Source organism: Mus musculus, chromosome 16 (genome assembly GCF_000001635.26).
Source record: "Mus musculus strain C57BL/6J chromosome 16, GRCm38.p6 C57BL/6J".
In the NCBI taxonomy this organism is placed as follows: Eukaryota; Metazoa; Chordata; class Mammalia; order Rodentia; family Muridae; genus Mus; species Mus musculus.
In genome coordinates this window covers 12,823,973-12,849,072 of record NC_000082.6, presented here as the reverse complement: position 1 = coordinate 12,849,072, position 25,100 = coordinate 12,823,973, and the positions used below count along the sequence as shown (strand labels likewise).

At 43.6% G+C, this 25,100-nt stretch overlaps 2 long non-coding RNA genes across 2 annotated transcripts in view; one reads left to right on the top strand and one right to left on the bottom strand.

Moving 5' to 3' along the window:
* Positions 1-419: 419 nt before the first annotated feature.
* 1700003L19Rik (RIKEN cDNA 1700003L19 gene) overlaps positions 420-25,100 on the bottom strand; it is a 37,264-nt gene continuing 12,583 nt past the window's right edge. Inside the window, exons 4-5 of the long non-coding RNA NR_040507.1 lie at positions 1,768-1,946; positions 420-734 (exon numbers count right to left, since the gene is read on the bottom strand). This is a non-coding gene — a long non-coding RNA (RIKEN cDNA 1700003L19 gene). The remainder of the gene's footprint in view (positions 735-1,767; positions 1,947-25,100) is intronic.
* 4930414F18Rik overlaps positions 14,131-25,100 on the top strand; it is a 69,149-nt gene continuing 58,179 nt past the window's right edge. The window contains exon 1 of the long non-coding RNA XR_875912.3: positions 14,131-14,366. This is a non-coding gene — a long non-coding RNA (RIKEN cDNA 4930414F18 gene). The remainder of the gene's footprint in view (positions 14,367-25,100) is intronic.

The following is a 25,100-nucleotide window of genomic DNA, read 5'->3' as shown; positions in this document are numbered from 1 at the left end:
TTTTGATGTGTGTACAAATCAAACTAATATTAGCTTTTGTGACTGATGTTCCCAAGATCTAAGGGGCTTCTCTTATGAGACGTATTTTTTTGCACAAGAATTTGATCAATGAACACCCTTTTAGGAGTCACTCAAGGACCCAGGCTCCCTCCATCTTGTAGCTCTGTTTCCTTCTTAGGACTCAGAACCCCTTATGATTTGTTATCCAGAGTAGTGAAAGAAGAGAGACAAAGCATACCTGCTTCTCACAAACTCTGCATCAAAGAAGCATACAGCATTTCTACTGATGCTCAGTTGATGGGAATAAGGCATGTGGCCTTCCCACCTTGTAAGGAACATTGAAGTACATAGCTCTTGGATGAATGGATGCTCCAGGAACTAAGTGCACATTCTGTAAAGGAAAAGAACAGGCCTTTGGTGATGATCTACTTGTTTATGGAGCAGTTCACACTCTCAATGCATCCCACTCTTCTTGTGCATCTCCCATATAGGTGAACATGTTCATTGTGCTCTGCTTCATCTGGAAGGCTTGCATGCCTAGGAGGAATCTGATAATCACAGCAGAAAAGCTGAGCTCTTCATCCAGGAAGGCTCACAGCAGGAGCTCCGGGGTTCATCCATCATTCACAATGCAGAGGCAGTTCATCATCTGAATGATGAGGAGAAGGGGCTGCCAGAGTAGAGCTCATAAAACAGATGTTCACCTGGTGGATCCCAGCAGAAGAGAATTGAGCCTGCAGAAGATGAATACACAGAAAAGTAGCCATCCCACCTTAACAAAAACAGCCCCTATTTTTGCGACCTGCTCCCCAGCAGGGAAAATCATGTTTCTTTTTAAATTATGTTCCATTTTAAGCATGGATAGCAGCTGATTTTCTCATGTTTCCAAACCAGGAAAGCAGGGTCATTAATTCTTCCTACTGTAGAATGAATACAATGCCATTGCATTGTGGCTGCAGGTAAAATATGTTTCATGAAATGCTCAGCCCTGCCATCATTATCATTAAATCCCACTCAGGACAAATAAGGCTCATTTCAGCCACAGTCATTTGTTCTTGTTAGGGAGCCACTGGATAGCATGAAATATTAAATGACAAGGGTTAATTCTATTCTTGTGAAGAGCTCCTGTCCCATAAGGCTGCACATCAGGGCAATGTTTCAGGTCTGAAATAACAGACTTGCTGGCTTTTTACAGGAAGGTTCTGTCCCATGGCTGTGGTGATGGATCTGTATTCTGCAGTAGGAAAGCAAGGCTGACTCCCACTGCCAGTGTGAGGAATTGGAGCAGGATGGTGCCCAGGCTGTGCAGCAGTGGCCTTGAGAATCTGCCTCTAGTGATTAATGCCTCTTCATGTTCAGCTGGCTCTCTTGTGACAAGTGGGGGTTTCTGGCTCTCTGTAGTTGAGTGCTAGTCTCTCAACCATAATTTACCATCCTTCCTATCCAGCAATCGTTTGTTGTCTTAAATTAGTTGATGCTTTATTAATATGTTAAATGAGCATAATGGAGCTGTGTTCACTCGTTACAGTGAAGCACACAAGGCATTAGTAATGGATGGAAACACTCCATCTAAAGATCTCCTTATAAATCAGCTGACAGGAGAAATAAAGGATCATTGTTTATTTATGAGGTGCTGTAAAGAAATGATATAGAGCGGACCTTACATAGCTCCCTGTTCTAAAAGCATTATGAAACCTTGGTTATGTGTTTGCCATCACCTTCATGCCCTGGTTGCCTGTGTGTGTCTGATACACCAACGATCCTTACCAAGAATCATCTCCCCGAAACTGATCTTAGATCTGATGGGGTGCTGTAGAGCAAGGCAGTGACTTCTGCTTGGGGAGAAATCAGGTATTCTTTCTCTTTGTAGAAAGCATCCAGAAAGAGTCTTCAGAGTGTACTGTTGTCATGGGGGCGTTTCACCCTGCCCAGGGGCCACCGAAAACCTACATCGGGACAATATAAGTCAACAGTCTTCACCGGGTGGGACTGTCGCTTGGCTATTAGAATGTTTGCCTCATAAGCATGTGTTCAAGGTGGAGACAGGAAGATCCCTGGGGCTTTCTAACAAGCCAGCCTAGCCAGATTGGTGAGCCTGAAATCCCAATGAGAAAGACACCTATTCCCCAAAACAAGGTAGTTGGTTCATGAGAAATCGTACCCAAAGTTGATCTCAGGCCTTCCCAGGCACATGTGTACAGGCACACAACTACTTCTCACCGTCAGGAATATACACACATTTCCACACATTTAAAAATCCAGGCATTATGGGCATATACATTTTAACAGAGCGAAACAGTCATCAAGACATCAGATGAGCACATGGTCCCACTGCGTGGATTCCTAAGATTCTGCTGAGCATGGTGGTTGTGGACTTCACTGGTGATGTGGGTTGGATGAAATATGTAGTCCTATGTAAAACTTGGTTGAGTCATGCACCAAGTTTTAGATCTCTAGTTTTTAGCATGTGCTATAAGAAGAAGGGTGAACATGCCTTCCTTAGCAATGTGCAAGAGGCATGGTCCAGATGACTTGAGTCACTGCTCTACAGAATTTAGCTTCTAAGAGCAGTCAGGGTAGGTTGACTTTATTCTCTAGTAATCACAGCTCAGCCACTGTCTTGTAACCTAGCTCCTTCAAGGGAATTTGTAGCTGACCGTAGGAGACCTGAAGCAGGACTCTTCGGATCCATAGTTACTCTTTCTTGATACCTGAACTAAGATGGACATACAGATAAGAATGATAACCAGATCACATTTTAAAACTGCTCTCAGGGCTGGAGAGGTTGTTCAGTGGTTAGAGCACTGGATGCTCCCCCAGAGGCCTGGGGTTCAGTTCCCAGCACCCACATGGCAGCTCACAATGGTAACTACAATTCTAGGGGTATCTGATGCTCTCTTATGGCTTTCTTGGGCACTGAATACATGTGGCACACCTAAGTTCATTCATATGAAACACACATAAAATAAAAGGAAATTAATCTTTAAAATCACTCCTCAGCTGGGCGGTGGTGGTGTGTACCTTTAGTACCAGCATCTGAAAAGACAGGTCTTTGTGAATTCAAGGCCTGATCTACAGAATGAGTTCCCAGACAGCCAGGGATACCCAGAGTAACCCTGTGTCAAAAACCAAACCAAACCAAAACAACAGCAACAAACAAACCAAACCAAAACCAAAACCAACAAAATAAACAAAAATCCTACTTAGTGAGGCTAGTAAAATAGCCCAGTGGATGAAAATGTTTGCTGTCAATCCTGAAGACTTGAGTTTGGTTCTAGGAATCTGCGTGGTCGAAGGAGAGAAGAAACTCCTTCAAGTTATCTTCTGACCTTTGTGCCCAAGTTGCAGGGATCCAAAGGCCACTGAGGAAACAATTCCAATGCAAACACATAGGGTCTTTATTTCAAGCTCACAAGCAAGGACTCTCACCATCCACATCTCAGTGGGTAGGAGTGAGAGTCGTGAGTCTAGAGGTACAGGGTACTTATTCTAGTTACAGCAAGGTTGGGGAATTTCCACATGGGTCAACAAGTTAATATTTTAAAAACTGCATTTCTGGCTTAATCTGCAGGAACTGAACATGGGGACAAACCACCTGACAAACAGGATGGCTAAGTTATCTGTTCTCTGCAGGATATCTTTTTTTTTAAATTTTTTTATTAGATATTTTCTTCATTTACATTTCAAATGCTATCCCCAAAGCCCCCTATACCCTCCCCACCTGCTTCCCAGCCCACCCACTCCCACTTCCTGGCCCTGGCATTCCCAAGGGCCTCTCTTCCCATTGATGGCTGACTAGGCCATCTTCTGCTACATATGCAACTTCCACAGGATATCTTAAGTTATCTATATGTACCTCGACCCTGCTATTGTAGCCTAACTGGCTGTTGCTATGGGGGCAGGGGTTGGTTGCCATAGGATGTTTCCTCAGGAGGACTCTGATTTTCTTCCTGGAATTGGACTTTAGGCCCTGGTCTCACACAAAATGGAGTTTCTTCAAAAACGAACTTGGTTGAGCTTTACACTGACCTCAGCATGATGCATGCACATAGACACACACAATGAATAATTTAAAAACTTTAAAAACCGTAAATAAATTGTAACTCTAACAAATAAAGTAGTGTTATAACTTATTGGCTGCATATGATGGGATCTATGCTTCGTACTATGCTGGTTAGTTTTGTCAATTTGACATAAACTTGAGTCACTTGAGAAGGGAGAACCTCATTTGAGGATTTGCTTCCCCCATATGGACCTATGAACATGTCTGTGGGGCATTTTCCTAATTGCTAATTGATGTAGGAGGACCCAACCCACTGTGGGTCGTACCATCTCTAGGCAGGTGGTGTTGCACTGTATAAGAAAGGTCTCTGAACAAACCAGGGGGAACAACCCAGTAAGGAATGCTCTACTGTGCTCTCTGCTTCAGTTCCTGCCTTCATGTTCCTGCCTTTACTTCCCTCAAGGATAGATTGCCATTTGGAAGTAAAGATGAAATAAGCCCTTTCCTTCCCAAGTTGCTTTTGTTTAGTGTTTTATCACAGCTATAAAAAGCAAACAGACATAATTTTGTAAATTTTATAAGTTATTAGGTCACTAGCTTTGATAGGCCAGGTTCCCTGAACAAGTTGATCTTCATGCTGTTGCTGATAAAATGGCAATTCTTCAGGATGGGAAGGTGTTTGAAGAAAAAGAGTTTAGAGGTATTGTAGGACACAAAATCACCATAGCAATGTCAATAGACCCTGTATATATTAACAAACTATGGAAAGAGGTATCAGGAAAATGGTCCCGTGGACATAGTATCCAAAACAATAAAACACTTAGAAACGTTTTTAATCAAGGACTCATGACTACCCTGCCTCCTCAACAAAACAAAACAGAAACCCATGAAACACAGATGAAAGAAAACAAAGCAAAACCAAGTGAAGAGACACTCCTTGTTTGAGGGTTAGAATAATTGTTATCTAAAAGATCCATGCCACCTAAATGATCTTCAGAGTTAACGCAATCACTGACAAAATTCCCATGGCTTTTTTTTTTTCAGAAGTAATAACAATTCTAAAATTTGTAAGGAAGCACAAGAGATCTCTAATAACCAAAGTTATTTTGAACAAGTAGAACAAAGCTCGAGGCATGAGGCTTCTTGATTTCAAAATTGATTACAGAACTACAGTAATCAAGACTGTAATGATCCTGGCATAAAACCAAGTGTATATAGTCCAATGGCCAGAATAGAGAGCCCAGAAATAAATACATGCGATCTAAGGTCAACTAATCTTCAACAAGAGTGCTAAGAATGCAGAACAGGGAAAGAATAGACCCTTCAATAGCCATGAAATGGAATATTCATACCAAGAACTATGGAGTTGGACCCTTATGTCACATCACAAGCAAAAGTCAACTAAAAGGAAACAAAACATCATTGCAAGACCTGGAGTCATGAAACGTCTAGAGGTATACAGGGGACTCTTTGGCTACTATCATATGAATGTGATGATAAAAACAGGCAAGGGAGGCAACAGTAGATGGATGAGCCCTTATGAAGTTTAAAAGCTTCTTTGTAGTAAAGAAAATGATTAGTATAGTGAGAAGATATCCTATGGGGTAGGACAATATTCCCAAATATATGGCTGATAAAATGTTAAGACCAAAAATATATAAAAAATTCAAAATAGAAAAATAACAAGCCAAACCAGCCAACCAATCAACAACAGTAACCTCTCAAGCAATGGGCACGAATGGGTACTTCTTCAAAGAAGCCATGCCAGTAGTTATCAAAAGTATGAAAATGTACTCAATGTTATCAGGGAAACACAAATCAATTATAATGGAAACTGTCATATCCCCCTTGGGACTAGTGTATTTAAAAACCCAGAAGATATCAAGTGTTGACAAGGTTATGAAACTCCTTGGACACTCATTGGAAATTGGGAATAGCCAATATTTAAAATAGATACGGATGTTTCTTAAAAAATTAAATGCAGAGCTACCATACATGTGATCAGAGTCCCACCTCTAAATACATACAAAGGAATTTAAATAAGAAACTCAAAGAGTTAATTCCATTCACACATAAAATGCAACAGCATCTATAACAGATGAATGGATAAAGTCAATGTGATATGTCCATGCAGTGGTCTTAGTCTTTAAAAAGAATGAAATTCTGCTTTTTTGCAACAAGATGAATGAAACGATAAGATGCTATTTATACTAAGACAAGAAACTTGGATTTTTATTCTATAGAGTCAAGCAGTTAAGGAATTTATAAATACACGAATGAAGGATAGAGAAGATGAAAGTGGCTTCTTTTAAAGATTATTCTGCTTACAGTTGGGTAGATGGTTTAAAGGAAATGAGATGAGAGACACAGGAGCCGATGAGGACCTGAACTACATGGAATGCATAAAATAAGGTATCATGGTAAATAAATTGATCCTGACATAAGATCAACATTGACCTGATTTCCTTTGTCTCAGATGTGTGAAGTATTGATTGTATAGAAGCGATGAGCAGCATGGTGTCCATCAGGGAACCGTCCTGGTGAAGGCAGTGGAAAGGAGGTCGTAACTGAAGGGCAGACAAGTTTCTTTGTTTCCCCAAAGAGATTAGTCTTAAAATATCTGCTGTGCAGAAAAGTGCCTACAGGTTAGTGTTTCATAATGTACTTAAAATTTGATAAGAGGGAAGATCATATGTTAAGTCTTTTCTTAACTCATACAAATTAACAAATAGTATAGGAAGAATCTTTTGGAGCATGTGGGCATGTCTTTTACATAGAACTGATAATATCGTATCTGCCTTGTTAGCCAACAGCTCAGAATTAGACCCCATGCCTGGTACCAGTTTCAGCTGGAATCATGACCAAGTTTCACATGCTTTCTTTCTTATCTATGCCACCACAAAGGTGTGAAGATGCGCAGCTTTTGCTTCTAATTTCCATTTTCCTGTGCCACCATGTTGGACTTCATTGTTTCTCTTTAAACACAATTGGATTTTTAACTCATTTATAGTTAAATTCCTGGTGATACTTCAGAAGTACACATCTCAATGGAAACTGCCTTTCACAAAGAGATCAAATTACCAGTTCAAATTCAGGTTCAGCAGTTTATAGTTGTATAAGCCCTCTCCCTCAGATACAACACAGAGATTAATAACATTCACTGCTCCGTTGTTTTGAGAATTAGAGGAACACTTTCCACGAAATTAAAGGTCAGTCAATGTTCTCTTAATTCTCTTCAACTTAATTCCATTTAAGTATTATGAATTAGTAGATGAAGTGTTAAGTATTAGGTTTCTTTATGACATTTCCAAATATGCTTTTTAAAATATTTCTCCCATAAGTAGCATTCTTCCTGGTGGATTTTAAGGTACACGAATAAGGAGCAAGTGAGGACCAGGTGATTCTAAGGCCTAGTCAATGGCCCTAAGGTGGAATGCACTATAGCAAACACTAGAGGCGATGGCTTCTTAGTTCTATAGTTCATTTTCCCCTTCATTGCTTCAGAAGCTGATAATGGAAACTTGTGATGTACGCTTTCTTTCTATCTTCGGCTGTAGATTCTAGGTAAAGCAGCATAGTTCTTACTTGTAAAACAGCGGCATAAGGTTGTAGCTAGAGAGGTAATGTTAGGAACAGAAGAAACACCCTAGCTCTGGTGTCCAGAGCTCTTGGAACAAGGGAAACCCAGCACTGAGTTAGCCTGAGGTGCTCCACATGTTCTTACTACCAGAAACTTGTGATAAGTTAGTGAAATGAGTTGCAGGCACTGTTAATTTCCCCAGGAAGAGGAGAGAGGGCAAGCAAACATAGATTTTTACCTATTTCCATGTGAAGGGAGATGATGGAGGCTCACTTTGTGAGTTTGTTCTTCTGACCTTATATAGAACAGTGCTCTGAATACAAACCAGGAAATCTGAACAGTTTATTGCTTGTGAAGTTCCCAGGAAGAACTACAGTGATCTGTTATAAATGCTCCCAAGGTTGAATGATGCTTCAGGATGGTGTTGTGAGCATTGCGTCCTTTGGATGTCAGTGCATTCTGAGATGATGCATACTGCATTTGATGAGATGAGATGATTCTTTTAGCTATGTGCTCCAACAACAGCACTCACTACAATCCCAACTCATCCCAGGAATTATTATGTCTAGCGTTTTTATTTATGCTGTGAAGGGAGACTCACTATAAGACTTTGTGTCTTTCTCTACCATGGAAATCTCTGTTGGCTCCTGCAGTAGCCCAAGAGACTTGGAGTGGTAAGAAAAGTTTATTTCCATTTCTCTTGGATATTTTGGCCTATGGCCTTTGAATTCAGATAGACTGGTTTCATGTCTGATTGCTACCACAAAATATTCAGTAACCTAGGTAAAACTTATTTGAGTCTCAGTTTCCTTGCTTTCTATATGGAATAATATCTACTCACAAGAACACTGTGGTGCTAATATGGGTTAATGTAAATTTCCCAATACAGTATTTGAAACATGTTATTTATAATAACTGATAAATGTTATCTGTTACTCATTTCATACTGGCTCCATTTGAAAAGGAAAATGGATCACATGGGTTGGGCATAGGGTCTAAAGAGGTGCAATCTAAAGAAAGACATGGCAGTTTCTCTTTTGTTTTCCAACTCTGATCACCAGCATTGGTGTGGGTCAGGGTGTTGCATTGGCTTGAGTGATCTTTGCAGTAGACGGGAACCATATCAAGCCATCATGACCACTATTGGGTATGGGCACTATCTTCAGTTACTTGACTCCATTATTGTTTTGTTCTGAAACATTCCTCCAGAGGCTTGGTTTTTCAATGCAGTAGTGTTCAGCAATGGGATTATGGGAATGGCTGGTTTATGAAGGTTCATCATTGGCTCAATGCATTGCTGGGCTCATCATTTGGTGGGCTATTGGCAGGTGGTGGGAATTTGAGAGGGGAAAATGGAGTGGGTCCTTGAGGATATGCCCTAGGGAACTATATTTTGTTCTGGGCCCATATCTCTCCTCCTTGGCTTCCTGTCTTCCATGAGGTGGTTGACTTTGCTTGGCTGTGTGCCCCTTACCATGAGCTGCTGCTTCATCTCAACCCAGGGACATCAACAGATCTAAGCAACCACAGGCTGAAACCTCTGACCTTGGGAGCCAAATTAAGGCCCACCTCCTTTAAGTTGTTTTTCTTAGTTGTTTTGTCATAGCAATGGAAATGGACAGTTATACATACTCCCCAAAGCTATCACAGTGAACCTCACAGCTCTTCTGAACACGTGAGCACCCTGTGGTCCTATTTAAGGCTGGCTTATTCATCACCAACTTATTCACCTTCCCATCTATCTGCTCATCAGAACCTGCCCCTTCTCACATGTCATGTTCCCTAAATATCCTGAGCTTTTGTCCCCGCCAGCAAGAACACACTCAGGACAACCAGAATCTTCTGCGGCAAAAGGCTTTATCGCTTACTTCTTCAGGAGGAAGGAAGAGAGCGAATGGCAAAACCCCGTCCTTTTTATGGAGAATTGTCCTCCACCTCGGACGTGTCGCTCCCTGATTGGCTGCAGCCCATCGGCTGAGTTGTCGTCTCGGGGAAGGCAGAGCACATGGAGTGGAAAATTACCCCGGCACATGCGCAGATTATTTGTTTACTACTTAGAACACAGGATGTCAGCGCCATCTTGTAATGGCGAATGTGAGGGCGGCTCCTCACACCTAAATCCATTACTGATCAGTGTGGCTTATTTTACACCAGTTTAGTAATCTCGGAGACCACTCATTATAAGCTCAATGCTCAGCTTTGGCTGGGCTGTTTGTACTTGCTAAGGGTCAAAGATCATTAGAATCTGCAGCTGAGGCTTTCTGGTGGGCTGACTGCCAGTTGCTAGGTGACTTTTATTAGTTTACCTTACCTTTTAATTGCCACAGGGCCCATCACCAGTGATAAAACCAGACTTTTACTTCATATAAAAGATACATCATATCTCCAATGATATGAAGATTACAGATGGAACTTTGAGAGCTCCATGTTGCAGGACTTGTTAGATCTAAGTTACATGAGTATTTACATGAAGATTGGGTTCCTTAAAACTTCTCCCCTCCAACTGTTATTCATAGCAGCTGAATAGATGGGTGCTGTGGTCTCAGAGGGCTTAGAAATGAGTGAGAATACAGCTGTATTGAATAAGAATACAGCTGTATTGGTTCATAATTCAACTTTAACAGTAAGATGAACTTGATACATTGGTGTAAACAGCTTTTGAAATCTAAAAATTCATCCTAGCATATATTTATTGCGAGCCACTATGTTTGTATGGCTCAATGGGAGATACAAATGAGAGTGAGCAGATTAATGAGTTTGATCCTTTATCCCAAGCATTTTATTTTTATGTGATACATGAAAACATACAAATTTATATATGCATGACAGGTACCATGCAAAATGTGAGTTCATGTATACCATGCAAAATGTGAGTTCATGTAAAGTTGAAATCAAGTTAAATGTGTCTGCATGCAAGCATTTCTTATTTCACTTTTAAATGTTCTCTTTGACTGCATTTCATGCTCGTAATGACTGGAGAGTACGTTGCATGTACAGCACCACACTGTCTTCTTGTGTCCATCAGCTGATGAATGTGCAGTGCAGGTTGTTCCCATTCATGGGCTGCCATAAGCAGTGCTGCAGTGAACACTGAGTCCTGGCTTGTCTCTGTGGGTTGCTGGATCATATTGTATTCTGTTTTTATTTTTGAGTTTCCATGTCAGCATCTGTTTACACACTCACTAGCACTGTGCAAGGTTCCCTTTCTTATATATCTTCTGAGCACTTGTCTTTTGTCCTAGATAATAGCTGTTCTAACTGAAGACTTAGCTCCTAGCACTTACTGTGATGTGACTTGTAGGCCATTAGTGATGCTGATGACCCTTGACCCCTTTCACACCATGTCCTTGTTTCCTTTTGTGCTGAGTGCTTTGCGTTCCTTACATTTTTTATGGCTATTAATATAACATTTCCTCACATTCTTAGGTCACTGTTTTGCTCTTTGGACTATTTCTCATATAAGACAAGTACAGAAAGCAGAAAATGTCCCCAAGCACAGACAGGAGAAGGCTAAAGAGGCCTGCACACTTCTCAGAGAGCTAACTGTTGGCGAGCTTGTGTCTGAGCTGAGCCACACAGGTTCTCTCAATAGTGCTTTTGCTTTCTTTAGTTATCATTTCCATAGAGTACACAAATCTTGATGTGCAGTGTGGCTAATTTGCACATGTGCAGCATACATGTGTCTTTCACGTCATCAGTTCATCACACAGCAACCTCTTTTCATCCAAGAAAGTCCTTTTGAGTCTGCTCCCTGAGGAGACTTTTGTCATTTTTCATTGTTTGGGGGAATATTTTTCAGTACTAGGGATTGAACACATTAGGCAAGTGTTGAGCCACTGAGCTATATCCTCAGGCTGTTCTTAGGTTTCCTTTGCTTTGTGTAACTAAATGCTACAGTACATACCTTTCTGTTTATGCTGTATGTTAGTTCTTTCCAAGTCTATCACTTGTACTGCTGTGTCCATAATTGACATCTTCCTGTGGCTGGTAGGGACCCCCTTGTTTCTTATGTGCTTTTTCATTAGCCCTCTGGCCATTTAAGCTGTTGACATTTGTTGTCTATTGTAGTAGTACCCAATTAATTACTCAAATTGATCCTGGCAGCTGCTGCATTCCTCAATAGTTGCTCTAATGTTCTGTGTTACACACACACACACACACACACACACACACACACACAGCCTTTATATTTTGATAGGTCTTAATCAGCTCAATGGCTGGTTCACTTCCTAACCCCCATGTGGCTAATCCACTTCCCTCTGATATTCACAAGTTATTACTTACTAAATTCCATATTCCACCTTGGCTGCTCTGGACCTAGACCTGCAGCCCTCTTATGCCATGTTCCCCTGGATCCTACATGGCAGCTATGCTCTCTGTCCCTACCTTCTTAGGCATGTCGTCTTTCATCCTTTCTCCCAGCATGGATGATCTCCTTCTTCCTTTTCCATCCTGTCTCTAGTCTGGGAATCCTAAAAGTCCCACCTATGTCTGCACTGCCCAGCCATTGGCTGTCGGCAACTTTATTTACCAATCAAAACCAATTGGAACCAGGGTCCCTCAGGGTTTTACATGTAGATGTGCAAGTTCACGTGCAAACAATTTTGGGGACCCAAACTAGCATAATATAAGCAGCATTAGGCCAAACCCACTACGGTGTATTATGAATTAAGTTGCTATAAATATTTGTGTCGAAGCATTTGTGAGGATATATGGCAACATTTCTTTTGACTAAGGTATACAATCACTGGGCCACAGGATAAGCATATACTTGTTTTTAGCCAATAGGTAAATCATTTTCCAAAGCCACTGATCCATTTTATGCTCTCTTGAACAGTTCATGAGAGCCCATATCTTCTTCTGATGGTCTCTGAATTCAGGCAAGGCCTGGTTTAGATTTAGATTAAGAATTTGCCCCCTGTAGCTCTGGAATATTGATATGATGATTTAATCTCTTTCTTTATATATAAAATTGTGCTTCCCACTGTATTGCACTATCAGGGACTATTCTGACATGCTACATTCTGACATGCATTCTTCTCATATACCCAACATCATGTACTTTTCCTCATCATACTCACAGTGGGCAGCTTAAGACATGATCCCCTGTTGCAAAAAATTTTTAATCCCAATCCAGGGTTTTTCCCCTACCTTAGACAATTTAGTTCATGGATAAAAGATATATACAACCTTTATATTTACAATAAGCTTTAAACAGCATAAGAACTGGCCAGATATTTGCTTTCATTGCTATTAGAATCTATTTTTTCTATCGACAACTCCAAATCATTACTTATTACTGACTATGTTTCATCTGGGCTGCTCTTAATTCCAGTTGTCCAGCCGTCAAGGCCATGTTTTATGGTTCACTTAACCTGTGGTGGCTTCTCCTTCTTCCTCAACCTTCCTCTTCTTCATTCCTGTCTGACCCCAAGCCTGGGAAACTTAAACCCCATCTGTGTCTCTTCTGTCCAGCTATTGGCTGTCAGTACCTTTATTTATCAATCAGAAATAATGTGGGAACAGGGTCACTTAATGTCTATGTGCAGACTCTCTCATCTCTGGGGCAATCAGTCTTGGAGACCCCAGCATTAGAATACAAGCAGCACCAGGCCAACCCACTATAATGCACTGTGCAAGGAGTGGTGTCGTATGTGTGACATTCACTATAAGCATTATATACACACAAAAATCCATGTCATTAAGGAAAATTTATTTCTATTTCAATTTTCCTTAATCCCAGTGACATCAAATATGCAGTCTCAGTTTGGTGTCTGTACAATATATTTTGAATAGATTCATAGACTAATTTTTTTCTCTTGTATCTTCTCTCTCCTGCTCAATCTCCTCCTTTCAGTTAGTCCTTTTCTTATCCGCCACCACCCCCCCCCCGTGTGTGTGTGTGTGTGAGTGAGAGCTCAGCATAATGTCTACATCACTGAAGAAAACAACTCTTCTCCTGATAATCCAGTTAACTGCCAATAGTCCAATTTCAAAGGGAAATGGGACTCATGAAACAGTTTTACCTCCATGATGGATGGAATGGAATATTGACCTACACAGTCTTGTACTTGTCTCATGCCAGAAACTGACACAAGAAAGACATGAACACAGGATCTTAGCCTTTTATAAGAAACATTATCTAGAAATAATTTAATACGCCTTGATTATTAAATTTTTCTGGTGTGTGGAATTGATGGCAAATTATAAACAATAAATGACTTATAGCTAAAAATCAAAGTTGCCTGAAGGAAAAAAAACACATCAAAATAATGGTTCTGGAAGAATCTGGATATGGCCCAAACACAGAATAATTTTTATCTAAAATTTGGAAAATGCTGCCTCACAGGGAGTTTGGCACAGACTTCAAATGCCTCTTCAGAAATGACAGAACCAAGGTGTTTGCCACTGAACCTGTGTAGAGTGAGATGAAACACTGGTATCTCTAAGTTAATGAAGCAGCCTACAGTCTGAATTTAGCTATGCAATCCAGACTGTTGGCTCCTGATCTTTCCAGGATGTAATTAATCCTAGAGAAGATTGGATATCTTTTCCTCTCTACTTACACAACTAATCTATGTTCACTGACAGAAAAAAAGAAAATAACCATGAAGATAAACCTAAAGAGGGAAAAGTGTTGCCCCAGTCCCACCAGCTGTGCACGATCCTGGCTCAGATCATGGCATATCCATGCATTTATCATCCATTCATGATTATCTGCCCATCCATTCATCTCCTGAGTTGCTCATTCATGTCTTCACTGAGGAGTCATTCCCATCATTGGTGAGTAGTAGTCAAGCATCTACTGTGGTCAGGTACCATTTGAGGTGAACAGAAGCATCTCTCTCCAGGGTCTTCTGTGTCCTTTCTCTCTCTCTCTCTCTCTCTCTCTCTTTCTCTCTCTCTCTCTCTCTGCATGTGCATGGATATAAAACTGTGTAAATGCTATCACAAACAATATAATACAACTGTCTTACCTGGAGTTAAGTTTAGTATATCATAAATATCTTTTATGTCAATGCACAGATCTGCACTATCCACTTTAACACTTGAAGACTATTTGATCAAAGTATGATTTTATAGATGCATTCAGTAACTTCCTTTCCAGCTTGGAATGGGTATTGTGTTTATGCAAAGCTTTATTTTACTTACAATCCTTGTGTCCAGTTCCAGTTTCATGGTTGGCTGATAATGTAGTTGTGCTTAAGCCATTTTTACCACTTTGACCGGCCATAACCTTATCTGTCTAATAGGACCAGTGCAATAATCGGTCTCATAGAATGTCTCTAAGGAGCAAGCCTCTTGGTCTATTAAACAAGAATACATTAAGCACTGAACAACATTATGTGATGGTGCTAGCCTTGATAATGCTGCTGCTGCTGTTCATTCTCTCATGAAGCTTTATTAGTTATACCTATTTCTATGAATGGTTTGATTCTGATTCTTGTTGTGCTGCTACCATCTTCTCCTCAGTGGTTACTATAAAGTTGTCACTTCATAAATGTGGTCAATGGACATTGGATGAGTAAGTCCTGACACCAGTGCAATGAAAACTTGGATGAATGAAAAAAGAAGTGCTAGCACTGATTAGCAAGCATGACTAACTGGCCTGCAAGCCAGAGGCTAACTACAGGCTTAGTGTGACACAGGATGTTCTTCTTGTGTGAGACACTAGCAAATACTCACCCAAACAGGAAACTGATGAGAATCTGAAGTAAGGACACCACCAGAGTCCCCCTTGGTGAAGCAATAGATTTTATTGGTGTTACTTACAGTGTGTCAGGGACTCATAGAAGTAGGGATGACTCAAGATAGCTTTTTGCATTTTCAAAGGTCCACCCCAGCAAGACAAGCTTTTCAAGCTCATGACAGCCTGTAAACTGCCTGCCAGGTTGTCTGGCTACTCAGCTGCTCTGGGTAAATCCTGTAGTCCTTTCTGTTATACAACCTTGGGGAGGGAAGAGCCTAGTGAATCTCACCAATTTCAGAGACTTCTTGAAGCTTTTAAGTTATTTACTTCTTGAATTTTAATGTGCTGTTCTGCAGGGTGGACTGTTTCTCCTTCCTTTAAAACATCCTGTGTCTTAAGAAACTTCCCTCTAGGGTGGAATGTTTTATATCAAAAGGAATGCTATACAGCAGTTCGAGTATTCAAGGCCAAAGGCTTCTGTCCTAAGGCAACTTACACTTTACAGACCCCAATTCAACTTCATGGTAACCTCATCAGAACGTAGACAGCATGTAAGAGTTCCCTTGGTGGGTCAGAATCACACAACAATGCTGTAGTTTCTACTTTATGGAGGCAGAGTTTTTGGTGAACTACATTGGGGCTAGCCAAACATGTCCATAGTAAAGATGGCTTTGACCTTTCAAAAAAGAGCTGAGCGTTACCCAATAAGCTCCTATACTGTACATCTTGTTTGTTGAGGGATGACAGAATCAGTACCAACTGCCAACTGTTTTAGAATCAATAAGAATTGGCTTAAATTGTGATTTTTTTTTGTAATCTATTGGCACTGTGATTTGGGAAGATAACACCTCACAGCCTTACTTTCTGTATTTGGAAAATGGAGACTGAGATGCTTGCTTGTTGAATTGTGAGATTAAATAAGACAAACATGCAAACAGCTTAGTAAATGACCTAGAGAGCCAAGCAAGTGCATAGGAGTTGCATATTTGTGTGTCTTCTTTCTGCTGACATTCTGGTGTGAAACCTCCTTGTGAGTTACGAGGTTCTGACCTTATCCACATATCCTATCTAGCTAGCATTCTCATCTAAAATTGCACACTAAAACCTATTGGTGATGTGTCCCGTCCCTTCAGATCTGTGCTTTCCTGCTTGGGAAAGCTATGAATTAATGGTTGTTGAAAGAATGGTATGCCTGGGTCCAGAATATGATGTATTTGTTTGGGCTCTGATGGGGCCCTTGTGCCACCAGATCCTATGGAATCAGGTGAACAGATATTGCTGGTGGGATTGCAAGCTTGTACAACCACTCTGGAAATCAATCTGGCAGTTCCTTAGAAAATTGGACTTAGTACTACCTGATGACCCAGCTATACCATTCCTGGGCATAAACCCAGAAGATGCTTCAACATGTAATAAGGACACATGCTCCACTATGTTCATAGCAGCCATATTTATAATAGCCAGAAGCTGGAAACAACCCAGATGTCCCTCAATAGAGGAATGGATAAAATGTGGTACATTTACACAATGGAGTACTACTCAGTTATTAAAATCAATGACTTCTCAAAATTTGCAGGCAAATGGATGGATCTAGAAAATATCATCCTGAGTGAGGTAACTCAGTCACAAAAGAACACACATAGTATGTACTCACTGGTAAGTGAATATGAGGCAAAGAACATGGAATACTCATGATACAACTCACAAACCACAGGAAGCTCAAGAGGAAGGAAGTCAAAGAGTGAATGATTTGGTCTTACTTAGAAGGGGGAACAATATAATAAAAGGAAGTAGAGGGTCGGAGGAACTTGGGAGGAAGAGAGGAGGGGGAGGGTAAAAAGAGGGGCAGAATCAAGTATGGGAGGAAATGGAGGAGATGTACAGAGGGTCAGGAAATTGATGTATAGCAATGGGGGATGGGGAACTTGGGGTAGCAACCAGAAAGTCCCAAATGCCAGGAAAGCAAGAGCCTCCCAGGACTCCACAGGGATGATAGTAGATGAAATACCCCAGAAAAGGGAGGGAAAACCTGTTGAGGCCACATCCAGAGGTTAGGCATGGCCCCCCATTTGAGGGATAGGGCCACCAACCCATCTCCATAATTTTAACCCCGAATTGCTCCTGTCTAAAGGAAATACAGGGAAAAAGAGTAGAGCAGAGACTGAAGGAAAGGCCATCCAGAGACTGCTCCACCTGGGAATCCATCCCACATGCAGACACCAAACCCAGACATTATTTTGCCAAGAAGTGCTTGCTGACAGGAGCCTGATACAGCTGTCTCCTGAGGCTCTGCCAGATCCTGAGCAATACAGATGAAGAGGCTGGCAGCCAACAATTGGACTGAGCACAGGAACCCCAATGGAGGAGTTAGGGGAAGGACTGAAGGAGCTGAAGGGGCCTTATCTGGCATCAATGGGAGGAGAGGCCCTTGCTCCTGTGAAGGCTTAATGCCCCAGTGTAGAGGAATGCTATGGGGTGAGACAGGAGTAAGTGGGTGGGGGAGCACCCTCATAGAAACAGGGTAAGTGGGGAGTGGATAGGGGATTTACAGAGGGGAAACTGGGAAAGGTAATAACATTTGAAATGTAAACAAATAAAATATCCAATTAAAACCCAAAGAAGATGAAAAGAAAAGAAAAAGTGGAATAACATACAGAAATAATGTTTTCCTCTATGTGGCATTGAATAAAGAAGAGATACTGAAGGAGGACATATAGTAAAGTATTGTTCATATAAAGTGAGAAAAACAAAATTCATAGATGTTCTAGGTCTGCAGACAAAGGAAGCAACGCTGCGCACTGTGCGAGGCTGGGTGGAGGGAACATCTCAGGGAGCAGAGGCACACTGCCATTGGGGAGGCTCAGGGAGCAGAGGCACACTGCCATTGGAGAGCCTCAGGGAGCAGAGGCACACTGCCATTGGAGAGCCTCAGGGAGCAGAGGCACACTGCATTGGAGAGCCTCAGGGAGCAGAAGCACACTGCATTGGAGAGCCTCAAGAAGCAGAGGCACACTGCCATTGGGGAGGCTCAGGGAGCAGAGGCACACTGCCATTGGAGAGCCTCAGGGAGCAGAGGCACACTGCATTGGAGAGCCTCAGGGAGCAGAGGCACACTGCCATTGGGGAGGCTCAGGGAGCAGAGGCACACTGCCATTGGAGAGCCTCAGGGAGCAGAGGCACACTGCATTGGAGAGGCTCAGGGAGCAGAGGCACACTGCATTGGAGAGGCTCAGGGAGCAGAGGCACACTGCATTGGAGAGGCTCAGGGAGCAGAGGCACACTGCCATTGGAGAGGCTCAGGGAGCAGAGGCACACTGCCATTGGGGAGGCTCAGGGAGCAGAGGCACACTGCCATTGGAGAGCCTCAGGGAGCAGAGGCACACTGCCATTGGAGAGCCTCAGGGAGCAGAGGCACACTGCCATTGGAGAGCCTCAGGGAGCAGAGGCACACTGCCATTGGAGAGCCTCAGGGAGCAGAGGCACACTGCATTGGAGAGCCTCAGGGAGCAGAGGCACACTGCCATTGGGGAGGCTCAGGGAGCAGAGGCACACTGCCATTGGGGAGGCTCGGGGAGCAGAGGCACACTGCCATTGGGGAGGCTCAGGGAGCAGAGGCACACTGCCATTGGAGAGCCTCAGGGAGCAGAGGCACACTGCCATTGGAGAGCCTCAGGGAGCAGAGGCACACTGCATTGGAGAGGCTCAGGGAGCAGAGGCACACTGCCATTGGAGAGCCTCAGGGAGCAGAGGCACACTGCCATTGGAGAGCCTCAGGGAGCAGAGGCACACTGCATTGGAGAGCCTCAGGGAGCAGAGGCACACTGCATTGGAGAGGCTCAGGGAGCAGAGGCACACTGCATTGGAGAGGCTCAGGGAGCAGAGGCACACTGCATTGGAGAGGCTCAGGGAGCAGAGGCACACTGCCATTGGAGAGGCTCAGGGAGCAGAGGCACACTGCCATTGGGGAGGCTCAGGGAGCAGAGGCACACTGCCATTGGAGAGCCTCAGGGAGCAGAGGCACACTGCCATTGGAGAGCCTCAGGGAGCAGAGGCACACTGCCATTGGAGAGCCTCAGGGAGCAGAGGCACACTGCCATTGGAGAGCCTCAGGGAGCAGAGGCACACTGCATTGGAGAGCCTCAGGGAGCAGAGGCACACTGCCATTGGGGAGGCTCAGGGAGCAGAGGCACACTGCCATTGGGGAGGCTCGGGGAGCAGAGGCACACTGCCATTGGGGAGGCTCAGGGAGCAGAGGCACACTGCCATTGGAGAGCCTCAGGGAGCAGAGGCACACTGCCATTGGAGAGCCTCAGGGAGCAGAGGCACACTGCATTGGAGAGGCTCAGGGAGCAGAAGCACACTGCATTGGAGAGCCTCAAGAAGCAGAGGCACACTGCCATTGGGGAGGCTCAGAGAGCAGAGGCACACTGCCATTGGAGAGCCTCAGGGAGCAGAGGCACACTGCATTGGAGAGCCTCAGGGAGCAGAGCACACTGCCATTGGGGAGGCTCAGGGAGCAGAGGCACACTGCCATTGGGGAGGCTCAGGGAGCAGAGGCACACTGCATTGGAGAGGCTCATTGAGCAGAGGCACACTGCCATTGGGGAGGCTCAGGGAGCAGAGGCACACTGCCATTGGGGAGGCTCAGGGAGCAGAAGAACACTGCATTGGAGAGCCTCAGGGAGCAGAGGCACACTGCCATTGGAGAGCCTCAGGGAGCAGAGGCACACTGCCATTGGGGAGGCTCAGGGAGCAGAGGCACACTGCCATTGGGGAGGCTCAGGGAGCAGAAGAACACTGCCATTGGAGAGCCTCAGGGAGCAGAGGCACACTGCCATTGGAGAGCCTCAGGGAGCAGAGGCACACTGCCATTGGGGAGGCTCAGGGAGCAGAGGCACACTGCCTTTGGGGAGGCTCAGGGAGCAGAGGCACACTGCCATTGGGGAGGCTCAGGGAGCAGAGGCACACTGCCATTGGGGAGCCTCAGGGAGCAGAGGCACACTGCCTTTGGGGAAGGCTGGCTCTGTTCTATTATTGGATGATGATTGAATGCAGGGTCTCTTGGTGAGTGCTTGCTACCCTGTGCCTTCATGCAGGTTTCTGTGTCTTATTCATTAAATATGTATTTTAATAAGTTGGTTTCTAGGCAGAGCACAGGCACCAAAGCACAGCTGATTCTCATCTTTAAAGCAGACCCCCCCAAATCCACAAGGTCTTAACAACGGCCCCTGTTGTTTAATAAATATGCAGTTTTCCAGGCTCCTTACAACTGGATTTCATGGCAAGGACATGAATATGATTTATTTTGTCATAAAAATCTTTTATAACATTAGTTTTGAGCATCTTTGCATTAGAATAACCAGGGTGGGTTAGGGCAGACTGGCATTTGAAAGGTGCGATAGAGCACACTGAGTTAAGAGGTGGAAGGTACAACATGAGCATCCCTACAGCTTCTACATTCTTCTGGTGTGTCTCACGCTCAGCCTGCTTGAGACCCACTGGTTCAGGCTAGTGGACTAGCTGAGGATCCTGTCTGGATGCTCCTCTGAGTCAGTGGGGCTGGGGTGGAGTCTAGGTCCTGGATTTCCTACAGGTGTCCAAGTGAGTCCCGTGCTCTCCCTGCAGAGGCCAGATAATGAATAGCAAAGGACCGGGGCCTGTTGAATCAGATGGAGTTTGGGTGTAACTCTGACACCACAACATTGCAACCTGGGCTGTTCAAACAAGCAAACAAAAACTCTCCTTGTGCCTCAGCTTCCCTATCTATGAACTAGAAGCACTTCACCTTTGGTGTGGTTGTGTGGCTCCAGAGAGCCAGACATTGCCACAACAGAATTTTAGACACTGAGCAGGTAGGTGTTCTGTGGGCCCTGTTGTGCCTTAAGACCTCCTGAAAATCTGTTTGGAGGCTGTTGAAGATGGGCTCCTGGCTTCATTACTTAAACATACAAATACACACAGATACTTATGCCCACATTCTCATGCATATGCCTATGCATGCATATACATAGAACAGGCTCACACATGTGCATTTATACATACATACACCTGCATGCACATACAACACATGCTCATATGCATGTAAACACATACACTTACCTGTGTGTATCCATACTGTACCTAGGCTCACAGCATATGTGTATACATGCATATACATCATCATTATAATCATCATCACATATACACATATACTCATGAATATGCATGTACACATACTTGTCTGCATGAATACACACAATGAACAAGTGCTTTTTGGCTTATAATAGGTTTTAGTGTCAGTCAACCCACTGAAGTTTGAAAATATTATAAAGATAAAATGTGTTTACTAGGCTCACTCTAATATCAGAGCTTAACCACGCTTGGAACACTGTACCTTAGCTCCCAGCTGGGGATCATGAGAGAGTTTTCTATTGTGTATGACTAGCTCAAGCAAAGATTAGATAATTGAATGAGTACTATAGGTGGAAGACAAACAAACAAACTTAGCACACACAGACATACAAACACATACATATGCACACACACACACATACATACACATATTGTGTGTATTTGTCTTTGGTTATCTCTGGTTTTAGCTATAAGTGAATAAGCATATATAGTTTGTAGTATGACGCTTTTTATTTTTCAAATGCATTAATTTGTATGTGTTTGCATAAACACTCATGAATGTGTATTTGCTTGTTCATTCTCTGTCTCTCTAGCTATAACTCAGTCCAACTTTGCAGAGCACCTGCCATATTTCAGGACCTTTGCTAGTCCTTTGGGACATGTCTCTACTTCTGTGGAGCTTGCCTCTCGGCAGACAGCAAGTGTGTTGTAGTTTGGTAAAATCATGTGGTGTGTGAAGTCATACTGCTCTACAAGGAAGATGAGAATAAGTGGATAGGGGTGTGTGTGTAGGTGGTCAGCAAAGATGTGCCTGAGCACATGGGGTTTGAAGAAATCCTGGGGAGGTGGTCAGAGTGCTTGCCATGAACAAGGAGCTGAGTTCTACTTTTGTAACCTGCCTAAGGATGGACAGAGAGACCTGACTCCATGAATGTAGTCTTCTGAACTCCACATGTATGTTGTGACCTGTCCCCCAAATAATGATAACATTTAAAACTTAAAGGCACAAGTCTTGAAGGAAGGACAGAACAGGTGCTTATAACAAGAGAAGGATGTGCTAGAGGCAGAGCATCATAGCAAGGGAGGCCCGGGGAGAGAGAAGATGGGGTAGGGGTGACTTATTTTTGGTGGGAGCAGCGGTGTGGCAGAGTCTGCAATGTTTTAATCTGTTGTGGCAAGAAAAGAGGAGGGGAGCAGAAGCAGAGTGGAAGTGGAGAGCGGCGGGAAGGGCGCTGCAGTTCTGAAGGTCACTGGGGCTGGTTCTCTGCGGTTGAGCAGATGGGGCATAGCTCCTCTAGTGGACATTCCCATGGGTGTGCAGTCAACAGTTAAGCCCAGGGATTTACAGTGCAGTGCATCAGAAGTTCTCTGTAATGTTAAATCCCACGATGGCTGGGATTCACTTTGTCCCATGCTCTGTTCCTCGCACTCAAACTGTGTGTGGCAAAAAATAGGGGCTCAATAAAACTTTGCTGTGAATGCTATACCTCCTTTCACCTCTTGCTTGTTCATGTGTTCAGTGTTTGTGCACATGTGCACACATGGGTGCATGTGGAAGCCAGAGTTTGACATTAGTGGTATTTGTCACTTTCCACATTATTATTATTATTATTATTATTATTAATTATTAGCCTGGGCCTCTCACCCTGGAACTTGTAGATTTGGCCAGGCTGGCTAGCAGGCACCAGGGATCTTCCTCTCCCTGCCTCTCCAGTCCTGGGATTAGAGGTGCCTGCCAATGTGCCCAGCTTTTTACTTGGGTGCAGGTGACCTGAACTATATAGCATCAAGCTTGTGAAGAAAGACTTTACCAGCTGAGCCATTGCCACACCTCCACTCCTGCCCTGCTGAGAACCATTTTCTACAGGTGCGGCAGTGAAGGCTTAACTGTGCTTGGGCAGATCTGCAAATGTCTCCATTTTCCTTTTATGGCCACTTTGAGAGTACAGAATGAAAACCCCTTTGCTCTTCAAAACATGATCGTTTTATGTCAGTGGGTACAAGCTGGCTTTTAACAGTGCACTTTGTAGAGAAGAAGGAAGAAAATCATCTTATTAGCACCCTCTACCCGCTCCTCTTCCCTGCATCCCCCATCCCCTGCATCTCAACTGAGTCACCTCTCACTTGCTGATTTGTTCTGGCTGCAATTAAGGTTAAACCGCTTTGGGGACCAGAACAGTCTCATCCTTATTTGCGAGTTTGGAACATCACACAGCTCCCAGCGTTAACACCTCTTTTTGGAAGGAACAGGTGGAAAGCATTGGAGGGTGGCTATAATATGTTTTTATTGGGGTTCGGAATGGACAACAGGGTGGGAGAGGAGAACCTGGTTGGGCTGTGGCAATAGATACACCATGTACTCTAGGTCTGGGAGCCACCTTTGGTGGGCTGCTCGAGACTTTGAACAAGTCATAAAGGACCATTGATCCTTGGTTACCTTGCATTATGGAAGAGAAAGCAATGCCTGGTTAACCATTTCAGAGGAATAGGCAGAATGGGTTGGAGGGACAGCTCAGTCAGTGGTTAAGAGCACATGCTGTTTTTGCAGAGAACCTGAGTTCTGTTCTCAGCACCAACATTGGGCAGCTCATAACTGCTTGTAATTTTGGGAATTAGACTTTTTTTTTTTTGGCTCCTGCAACGGCCTGCACTAATGTGCACATACCCCTCCCCCAGAGACACACACAGGCACACATTATGAAAGTAAATCTTTTAAACGGCCCACAGAACTTACAGAATCACATATGAGAATATTCTTGTATTCTTAGTAGCAGTGAGAGGGAGGGCAAGGTGTGAAAGCGTAAGGAGCGTGTTATTTTAGGTACTCAGCGTGGTGCACGTGGTAGCTGAGCATCTCCTTGCATACTGTGCTAAAATGCTCTGGCTTCCTGCCTCTTTATGCCTTTCATTCCTTCTCTATTTCCATCAAATTCACACAGCAGGTCTTCCCTAAACATCTACCATGTGGGAGGCCCCGAGTCTTCTGGTGGAGAACCTGACAGATGTGGCCCTGTCCCTGAAGGAGGTCATAAGTTAAAGGAAGAAAGGGGAGGAAAAGGAATGGCCACATTCAAGAAAGGCAAAAAGGATGGCCGACAGACTAGAAAGGACGGAATGGTGGGACCACGTGTGCAAAGGCCAGGAGGGAGTGCTGATGTCAGGGGTGGCCAAATAAAGCAAGGTGAGCGAGAAGACAGGAAGATGGGCAGAGAGGTCAAGTGGGCAAAGGGAGTTGCCGAATGCTAGTGAATGAATGAAGGCTTTAACAAGGGAGGCTGATCAAACATCCACCAGTAGCAACTCAGAATCAAGCAACCCCCCCCCCCCCAAAAAAAACCCAAAAAACAAAAACCAGGGAACACAGCTCCAGTGAACAAACTAGCCTCTGCTTCACTTGGCACCTTAGAAATATCTTTTTCTTGGATCTGATAATGGTATTTGATGTTTTCTACAATACTTTGTGATGTTGCCAGTAGTATGAGTTTTTAGTTAGCTCACTGACTTAGAACTCGAAGCATGTCCAAAGTTAGGAGAATGGGGTTTGTGCCTTGTTCTTCTGACTGCAGAAGGTGAGGTGGGAAAGCAGATAGCAAAGACAACTTCTGGCTGAAGGCTGTGCTAACTCCTTGTGTGGGTAAATGAATCTTCCAGCTGATGTTGGAAACCAGTGTGGCAATTCACTCCTTAACTTATGTTTCTCTTGGAAAAGCTGGTGG